Below are 9,465 nucleotides of genomic sequence, written 5' to 3'. Positions count from 1 at the left end.
GTTTTATATCCCGCCGGCACGTGGTCGAAGTACATAGTCAGAGGCCACACGACACGTGGCAAGGCCCTTTAGAGATCCCCCCGTTCGTTTCTCTGGGGTTCTTTCCGTCGCATCACACGTGATCAAACGCTATATAGCCTTCTCCATATCAGGGTGGCCCCATTTTTATCTCGGCAAAGCGGTCTATCGGCAGATGACTGAAAGTCACCAAGCGCGTGTGGTGGGATTCGAACCCACACCTCTCTGATTGCGGGTCAGGTGCGCTATATGCGTTGCCGGCCTTCGCCTTGTCCGTAGGACTGTCTTATTGTGTCGTTCTTTTCTCTGTTTGCGGGAGTGGAACTTGCCGCCTTGGCTGAACAGGCAGACCTCAATTCTTTTTTATTATTATTATTGAACGTCATGCCCCCCCCCCCCGAATTGAACAACGACATTGGGCTCGTTGCGTATGTTTAATAGAATGAAAGCAAAGTAAAATGGAAATGTCAGCCAGGCTAATGCCGGCTTGCTATTCCAAGAAAGAAAGAAACTCAAAGTAAACAACAAAAAAGAAAGAAAGGAAAGGGAAAAGTAAGGCAAATGAAAGAAAGAAAAACAAGAAAGCCCAGTCAGAGGGCAGACGCAAGGCCTTGTTCATGAAGACACGGACACACATTCACTATTCTCTGCTACGACCTTTTACTACGCTTATATTTCTTGTCGTATGGTTCCTAGACTTTTACGTGCCTTGAGTAACGGTATACTCCAAATGCTGTTAAATACTTGTGTTAGTATTTTAGTGTCTTGCACAGTTGTAACATTTAAACTCAAACTTGGCATCTTACACAGTACTTATTCCGAAAGGTACCCTGTTTAAACACTAGTGTTTACTATTTTCTACTCAATACACTAATTACTTTTTGTTTGTCTGTTTGTCTTCATACGCCATGTTGAGATTCATAACAGCGTCATGCTTCCATGGTCTTTTACTTCTTCTTCTCCTACTTCCCAATTTATTGTGGAGAAGGACAACAATGAGATTATTTTTCAACTAATGAGACTGACTGAAGAACATTGCGAAACACAAATCCCAGAATAAGTCTGTAATGTCTATGCGAAAAACAAACAAAAAGTAATCATTTTCCTGACCAATACCAGTCCAATGACCAAGTCACAGGGGCATTGGGATATGGGGGCATGAGACATATGAGAAGGTGATGATCGTCAGACAGATGATAAAGCCGATCCAGATTCAGTTTTGTTTGCGCGAATACTTTACGAGTTTGCCACGCTTTAATAGAATCCAAATGCAAAGCCACATGTGCGGTTCTTCTTGTAGGAAAAAAAAAAAGGTGCACCGACAATGGAATTCTTAGGCGGAACACAACATGTATACAGTTTGAACTATGCGGGCGCACTACGTTGTGACTCGGAGCCGTCATGGGCCAACACCACCTAGATAGAGAAAGCCTGCTTACTCGTCGACGTGACGTAACAGCCAGTGACGTAGCCAGGCCTCCAGCGTAAAAGGGGGGGGGGGGCTCGATACAAAAACCTCGCGGAACAAACCGCGCGGCAACAAGCAGGTGGTGGTGGTGGTGATGGTGAAAGGGCTCGCCGTTGTCGGCCTCACGGAGGTGGACAACGTCACGGCTGACGCCCTGGGGGAGTACGCGTCCTGGGCCGACTTCTAAGGGAACTGTGCCGACATGTGTCTGAGGAAAACCCAGGAAAAACCCCAGACAGCACAGCCGGCACCGGGATTCGAACCCGGGTACCTCCCAGTCTCGAAGCAGGCCTTTTGTATCTAGGCATTTGTATATGACACCGGGATTAGAACCCGGGTACCTCCAGTCTCGAAGCAGGCCTTTTGTATCTTAGGTGGCGTTGCATGTGCCCGCGTGACCCAATCGGAGCCATGCCACGCGGAGTTGACCTGTCCTGAATGTTCGACGAAGTTTGGTTTCGCTTTTTGTTCTTTGCCATATGCTATGTAGAAGACTATTCGCGTTGCAAACGTGGAACTTACTGCGATATGGTAGGAGCAACATTAATGCAGTACATAGCTCAGAAACGCCAAATGATCGGTGAATATGACGAGAGTGAAGGTCAGAACGCAAACGCAGGTGGCAAACACACTAGGGACTGGCACTCCCCTTCGAGTGTTATGTGAATAAACACCATATACAGGCCATAACGTTCTCTTCCTATTTTTTGTTTTTGTTTGGTTTGGTTTTCGTTTGCAGTACAAAGTCAACTTCGCGAACAAAACTAAAGACGTCTGTGATTGGTCTATGCGTGCGCATGGCTCCTCCGAGTCACAACGTAGTGCGCCTTCAAGGGGACTTCAAGGGGACAAGGCACATTTCCCCAGGGCGTCAGTCGTGACGTTGCCCACATACGTGAGGCCGACAACGGCAAGCCCTTTCAACATCACCACCACCACCACCACAACGTAGTGCGCCCTCGTGCTTCAAATTGTTGCTTGTACTATGGTACACTGATCATACTGCGAAACAACAACAACAATAGATGATGACGATGCTGCGAAAATACCCGCTGGAGACGGCGTATTTAGAGCACATTTGCATGCCTGTAAAGCAAACACGTAAAACATCCGCGTTAACAAAACATGTAAATCGGCTTTAACGCGGATGTTTTACGTGTTTGCTTTACAGGCATGCAAATGTGCTCTAAATACGCCGTCTCCAGCGGGTATTTTCGCAGCATCGTCATCATCTATTGTTGTTGTTGTTTCGCAGTATGATCAGTACAAAACATGTAAATCGGCTTTAATTTCTCCTTGTTTTTTTCTTACAAACAAACAAACATAAATCGGCTTTACCGTTTGCCTTGCGCGTCTGCTACCTTCTCATATGCCCCAGTTTGTGAACTACATTATCTCCTGGCGGAAATACACCTCCGTGACTGCAGCTCTCCAGTTAATTCTCTCGAAGTATATAGTATCATTGTTTCCGCCATGACTAGGGTTCGTGGTTTTCGGCAGTTTCCGAAAAATGCCGGAAAACACCCCCCGAATGATTTTTTCAGATTCGGAATATTCCGAAAAAATCCGAATTTCTCGTATCTTGACAGCTGCTACTCTTGGAACCGCAAAGGGAAATCCCCTTGGAATCTCCCGTTGTCAACTATTTCTCCAGCGTAGAATTATCTTCGGGCTGTGCCCTGACCTCAGCTCTGTTGTGCGGTCCGTGACCGCCTTTTGGTAGCACACGTACTTAGTGACACACCTATCTTTAGTGAATTTACTATTCAGAGCCTTTGTGGTCTGTTGTTGTCCGGTTAAAAAGAGATCACGAGTGTACGGAGCTCCCAAACGGTTTCAAAAGCCGATCGCTCATCCCCTGCCCTAGCCTTCTAGTTCATTTTTGTGTTCTTTGTATTCCTCTATCTACTCCCTTTCAGTTACGACTTGGAGTGACCCTTGTTTCCGTTCGTGAGGCACTTCAAGGCACGTCGATGCACTTCACTGTATGAGGACTTATTATTATTTGTTCTATGAGATGAATCTCGTATGGATGATATAAAGCGCGAGTTTTTCGAATATGCTGTATGCCCTGCCCCTCAGGTGGATATATCTCCTATTCAGTTTTGGACGGCCCGTTCCAGCACATGGCCTTTGTTATCGCAATGCGCGTTAAGCATACTGGCTATTCCTGTTTCTAGCGCGAATGTTGAGCGCGTGTTCTCTAAACTGCGTGTTATTAATCGCAAGGAGCGAGCCGCTATGACAGATGCGAACATGATGATGTACGCTTGCATCTATTACAACAAAAGGTAGTCTCCTTGTTTGCTGGTTTGGCACAGGAAATAAAAGACATTGTTAATGAAACCATGAATCGATTCACTTCTTTTCGGTTCGTTGTTACCTCGCGCGCAAAATAGGCTTTCCTTCATGCGAAATAAATAGATGCCCGTATTCGGGCATTTATTTTTTGGGCGGAATATAGATGCCGAAAAAATCCGATTTATAGTCCCCATATAAATGCCGATAAACACCCCCCGAATTGGGTTGAAAATAAATGCCGAAAACCACAAACCCTAGCCATGACGAATGTCAGGCATAATTGAAGGAACTATAACAGCATACAGCATCGGCATTTTTCACGCATAATATGGTGCTTATATCGGTATTGACCAGCTTACCTGAAGAAATTCGGTTGAAATTCGAGAAATTATCAAAAAGCAGCTTGATGGCAAGCAGCAGTCGTCCTGCGTGTTATTCTTCCTGTCCGTGTCTCTCCTTGCTGCTGCTTTTATACATGTCATAATACCGGCTACCCCAGCTTTCCACGTGAGTGTTCGAGGTACCGTATTTTATTTTCAGGTGCCCATCAAGAACGACAAACTGTCAACTCTTGATGGCAACTTGTTAAACTGTTGATGCCTATATACCGGAATATTTCGGGGGATAATGGACATTGCAAAACGAGACACGGAGCAAAATGGAACACAGCACAACACGTTGGTTTCCTCGTTTTGCAATGTACCAGCTCGCCTACACCATAGCACTTTTACCGATAATGGGTTGATTGATATGTTTGATATTCAGTATTGTACCGTTGGTATCTCTCGCGCTCCTTGCGAACGCGAATGAAACGGAGAGCAATGTGCCTCTCGACAGCGGCTCAATCTGGCTTTCACCCCACAATTCAAGGGTATGATCAGATGCTGTGACACAAGCCTCTGTTCCTCCTGCGGTGTCATGGCGAACACCCAGCACATTCTTATGAAATGTGCACTTTACTGCCCGCAGATGAGGATACTGTGTGATGAGCTTGCCATATGATGCCTGTATCAGCAAGAGGCCGCTCAATTTAGCTGCACTCATTGGGCCCTATGAAGATCATGTGCTCCATCGTCCCCTGTTCATGGACTTGTTGTCGTCCATTGGATTGCTCCAGACGATTTAATTCTTTCTCGTATTTCATCCTTCCTTCATCATCTTCATATAATGTTCCACGAGCAGTGGGGTAGGGTAGAGCCCTGCACGGGCCCGGCCCCAACCCGGCCCGCGGGCTGGGCCAGACTTGTTACTGGCTGTGTGCTCCGGGCCGGGTCGGGCCCGGGTCGACAAAGTACGCCAACACCGCGGGCCGGGCCAGGCCCGGGCCGACAAAAGACGCCAGCACGGCGGGCTGGGCCGGCCGACAAACATGTTTGCGAGTCATGCTCGACCGGGTCACGCAGCTATTTCCACGCAATGGAGCACTATTAGTTCATATCATCACGTGCTTGTGTCATTCCTGTGCATAGTATTTGCAAAAACAAGCAAGGGACACTGCATTGTGCGTATGATTCGACACTCTATAACATTCTCAAAGCCACTTTACATTGCTCCTCACTCCTCACGTATTCACAAACAGTCCGCAAAGCTTGGTGAGAGGGGTAAGCATTGGGAGGAGTTTGTCGACGGCACCCTCTATATCCATAAAAACTTCGTAGTGTAACGGTAACGCGCTTGCCTGCGTGCGTCCTGGATTTAATTTGGTCTCGTGCTGTTGTGGTGTCAAACCGACAGTTCTTGTATGTTTGTGGCCGTGTCTTCTCTTCTTATAAATTTACTTATAAATTTGTGCGATGAGCGCTAGAAACGCGTACGTCACGTCTGGAAATACTAGGCCGGGATCTACGAGAAGAGTCACCGGGCCGGGCCGGGCTATATTCGCTGAATCACCGGGCCGGGCCGCATAAAAACATGAAAGTCCGGGTCCGGGTCGGGCCCGGAAAAGTCGGCCCGTGCAGGGCTCTAGGGTAGGGTACCGCACCTCCGCGGTCAAACACCCGATCTCATCGTCATCATCTGTTGTTGTTGTTGTCGACAGCGGAGATGCTGATACTGCAGCTCTGCCCCAAATTCGTCTATGTTTTCTACTGCATGCTAATTATTCGAAGTTCCATAAATGCGCATCGCCATATATGCACAGAGTGACAAGGTGCTCGAAGGACTCTGTCCTTATTTCCCTAGTTACCGCACGGGAGAGAGGAGCAAGACCAACAACATACCCGGGTGAACCGTCTGTTTTGTCACTAATGCCACTTGTCACTAACTTATAATACTGACAATGACCAGGACATCTTTGCTCTCTTACTGTGGGGACTCACTCATTGTCGAACCAGGAACGTGTGCCCCAAACGAAGACACCTGTTGTGACCTCCTTATGCTGTGAGTCAACCTGGGAACTTCCCTTTGACAAATGGTACGAGGCTAATCCTCCTGCCCATGAGTCAGAGTAGCACTAGCCGCATGTGCACCCGTTTACAATGGCAAACCTTTGGACATGTATTTGGGCCAGCGTTTCTGATTCTTTGCCAGGCCTGCATATTAGTGACGTAAGTGTGTTAAAAAAAATAGCTTAGAAACCATGCATGGTTAGTGGCCATAATTTCATGCGCACTAAAACACGGACTAAACAAAGGTCGTTTCCACGTGCATTACGAACAAGGAAACTGCTGATATTTTGCCACGAAGCATGGCAGTGAAGCACCGGGCAGCACATATTTTAACGTAGGGGTATAACTGAGGTTAACCATTATAAGGACAAACATTAAACCCATTTAAGCGTCAGAACGCCCATTAACTTTCCTGCTCGTCTATATAGCTCGTCCTGCCCCAACAGTATTGTGAACCTCGATGTTCCACGACGTGCGTTTAATTTCTTGTTATTTGAGCGGAACTATCTCATATTGTTAACAACATTTACAGGATAGATAGCCGAAGGGTTAGTATTAACACCTTCTGATCTCTTGATTGATTGATTGATTGAAAGAAAACTCTCTTAAAACTCCCTGTTAGTATCTTTTTATGGAAGCGAGAAATGATTCACAAGAAAAGCTATTTTGCACTTCAGAACATCTTGGTTGGCGTATGATATTTCACTTCGACGAACTCCGATACTCCCGCAATGAATGACTTTATTAAAACAATTCATTTTTGCGTGACAGCCTTGGCCGCTACGTAAACGCTTTAGCAGAGCTCTGAACATATGCATTCTGGGTACAATGCCTATGCCCAAGAACAATAAGATCTTGTATGGCACAAATTTGGCTGTATTACAAAACCCTCGGTTTCGGTTTCGATTATTCAAAACAAGCTAAAATAATCTAAATCTAATAAAAGCAGTTTTGGCAAACTCAAAGATGGGTACGTCGTCCCGGAAAGTGTCGCGATTTTTCAGCGTTTCCCGTCCCGCTTTTGTCCCGATTTTAGTAATATTTTTGTACAGCTAATCCCAGATCTACACATCACCGCTCACTTCACAGATCACAAGGCAGTACTCGTCACTCTAAAGTAGATGCGCATATATCAGAAATAAAAGTGTCAACATCCACACACAACAGCTACCGCTGAAATTCGCGTTACACAATCGTAACCGTCCTGTATTTTTTAAATTACATCCCGGATTGTATCCCTAAATATAATTGAATTTGGGGTATGGTGGAGGAATTTTGAATTGACCGAGACAAAAGTTAGTGTCTCACATGCCAGCTCCACTGCACCGTTTTTTTACCATCCGTGTGCTTTGGGTACTCTTGTTTACAAAAAGCAGAGGGACTAATAGAGGTCTACGTCGTTGCTCCACGCATCCATCTTTTTGCCCCGGACCTTTGCGTCCGTGTTGAGAAACTCACCACTGCATGTCCCATTCTCGCGGGTGAAAAATAAAAAAATAAATAAGAATAAAAAATAGAAAAAAATCGCACGCGTATGTGCATTGAGACGAAAAGGGGTCTCCGGCATCCGTTCTTCATTAGGGTGCCTAAGTAGTGGCTCCCTCTGAGCTAGTAGTATTCAGACGCCCTATTGAACGTAAAAAGATCATGCTGGTGTGAACGTGCTTTTATGTGAAACGTCGATATCTGTGTTTGTTCGAAACCGACCGTTCGAACTCTGCTTTGGTGAAAAACCGATCGGTGTATGGTTTATGAAATGCCCTCGCTTGCCCTGGTGTTCTCGAAACGAGAACATGTTATGGAAACAAGCGTGAGGCGCCTATGCGACATCGCTGGCATCATGACTCCTACACTTATCTCGCACTGTCTCAAGGACAAGCGATCACCAACCACTTTATTTCAGAAAACTGCTTCGAACACCACCCGAAAGCTGAGATAGGGTGCAGGACTCCAAGACGAAGGTCAATGTGAAAGAATGAGTGAAGGTCCAACTAGAGTAGGTCCAACAAACGACGGGGCCGACAAAAATGATCTCCAAATGTGCTCCAAAAAAAACCTCCATACCAAAACGAACAGATGCGAAACGAACATTGCGCCGAACTTGCGTCTTTCGTAATAAAAAAAAAAGTTCATTAGTCAAAATTAATTCAGACGACGCTCCAGGATGTTGTTAGTGCAACCATAAGGTGGCCCACTTCACCCAGAATATATTGCCATGTATTGTAATTGCAAGTGAAGAAAAGGCCTTTTCCCCTATTTTATATATTGGCAGCAGGAGGGAGGCAATAATAGATGGGTGAGCACGCCATTGACGTCGCGCATATGTATTCTTTTGGAGTTTCAAAATGTGTGGATTCTTTTTATTTATTTTTTATTCCGTGTTGGTGCTGCGAAGCAACTGTGGCTATGAGCGAAGTCTGAGTGGTTAATTAGTGATATCGGATTTTTAAACACGGCATATATTATGCTACGAAGCAATCGAACATTTTCTTTGTTTCGAGCACGACCTACTAGATTATAACGACCTTGTCAAAATCGGCAACCCCTACGAGGAGTCCGTCCGCACGATCCGCCAGGGGCGCTACTCATCGGCCCGCGAGATCTACATCATGATTGTACAAATGGAAATTTGAATTTTGAACGCGCAGAAGCGGACGAACGGCTACCGTAGCAGACGACAGTGCTACAGCTCCTAAAAACGCGTAGAACGATGATGATATTCAACTTTAGAATGAAACATCTTCCGTGGCACATCCACCGCTTGTACAAAAATACTAAGGTAAGCTGAAGTACAAAGTGTTGCAGAAATTGAGGAAGCAATAACCGGGCCGATGAGTAGCGCCACCGCTAGCTTCCAAATGCGGCCTTGGGAAGGGGTGCCTATGACATGGTCGTTATAATCTAGTAGGTCGTGGTTTCGAGACCGTTAATTTGGCGATCGGGAATTTCGCAACCGCGAATATCGACGACCCTCCCACTGTGCCAACATTCGTCTGTGTATTCCAGTGGTACACATAATAATTATACCGCCCCAGTCGGCAAAGAGTGGAGTAGTCATTCGATGAAATCTTTCTAACATCGCCAATCAGACGCAGAGATGATACCGAATCGTGCCAACGTAGCGCAATTCTATTAATAGCGATAGAAGTGCGCTTAAAGTGTCTTCACTCTCGTACATTCACAGTCATATCGAAGTTATCTCATTGCAGTCTGCGTGTCTCACACAGTATTCTCCCAAAATATTGTTCCTCTGCGTGGTACGGAAGCATCATAAAATTAATTTATAGTTTC

Source organism: Ornithodoros turicata, chromosome 7 (assembly GCF_037126465.1).
Source record: "Ornithodoros turicata isolate Travis chromosome 7, ASM3712646v1, whole genome shotgun sequence".
In the NCBI taxonomy this organism is placed as follows: Eukaryota; Metazoa; Arthropoda; class Arachnida; order Ixodida; family Argasidae; genus Ornithodoros; species Ornithodoros turicata.
The sequence above is the reverse complement of the archived record's forward strand: the minus strand, read 5'-3'. Positions refer to the sequence as shown.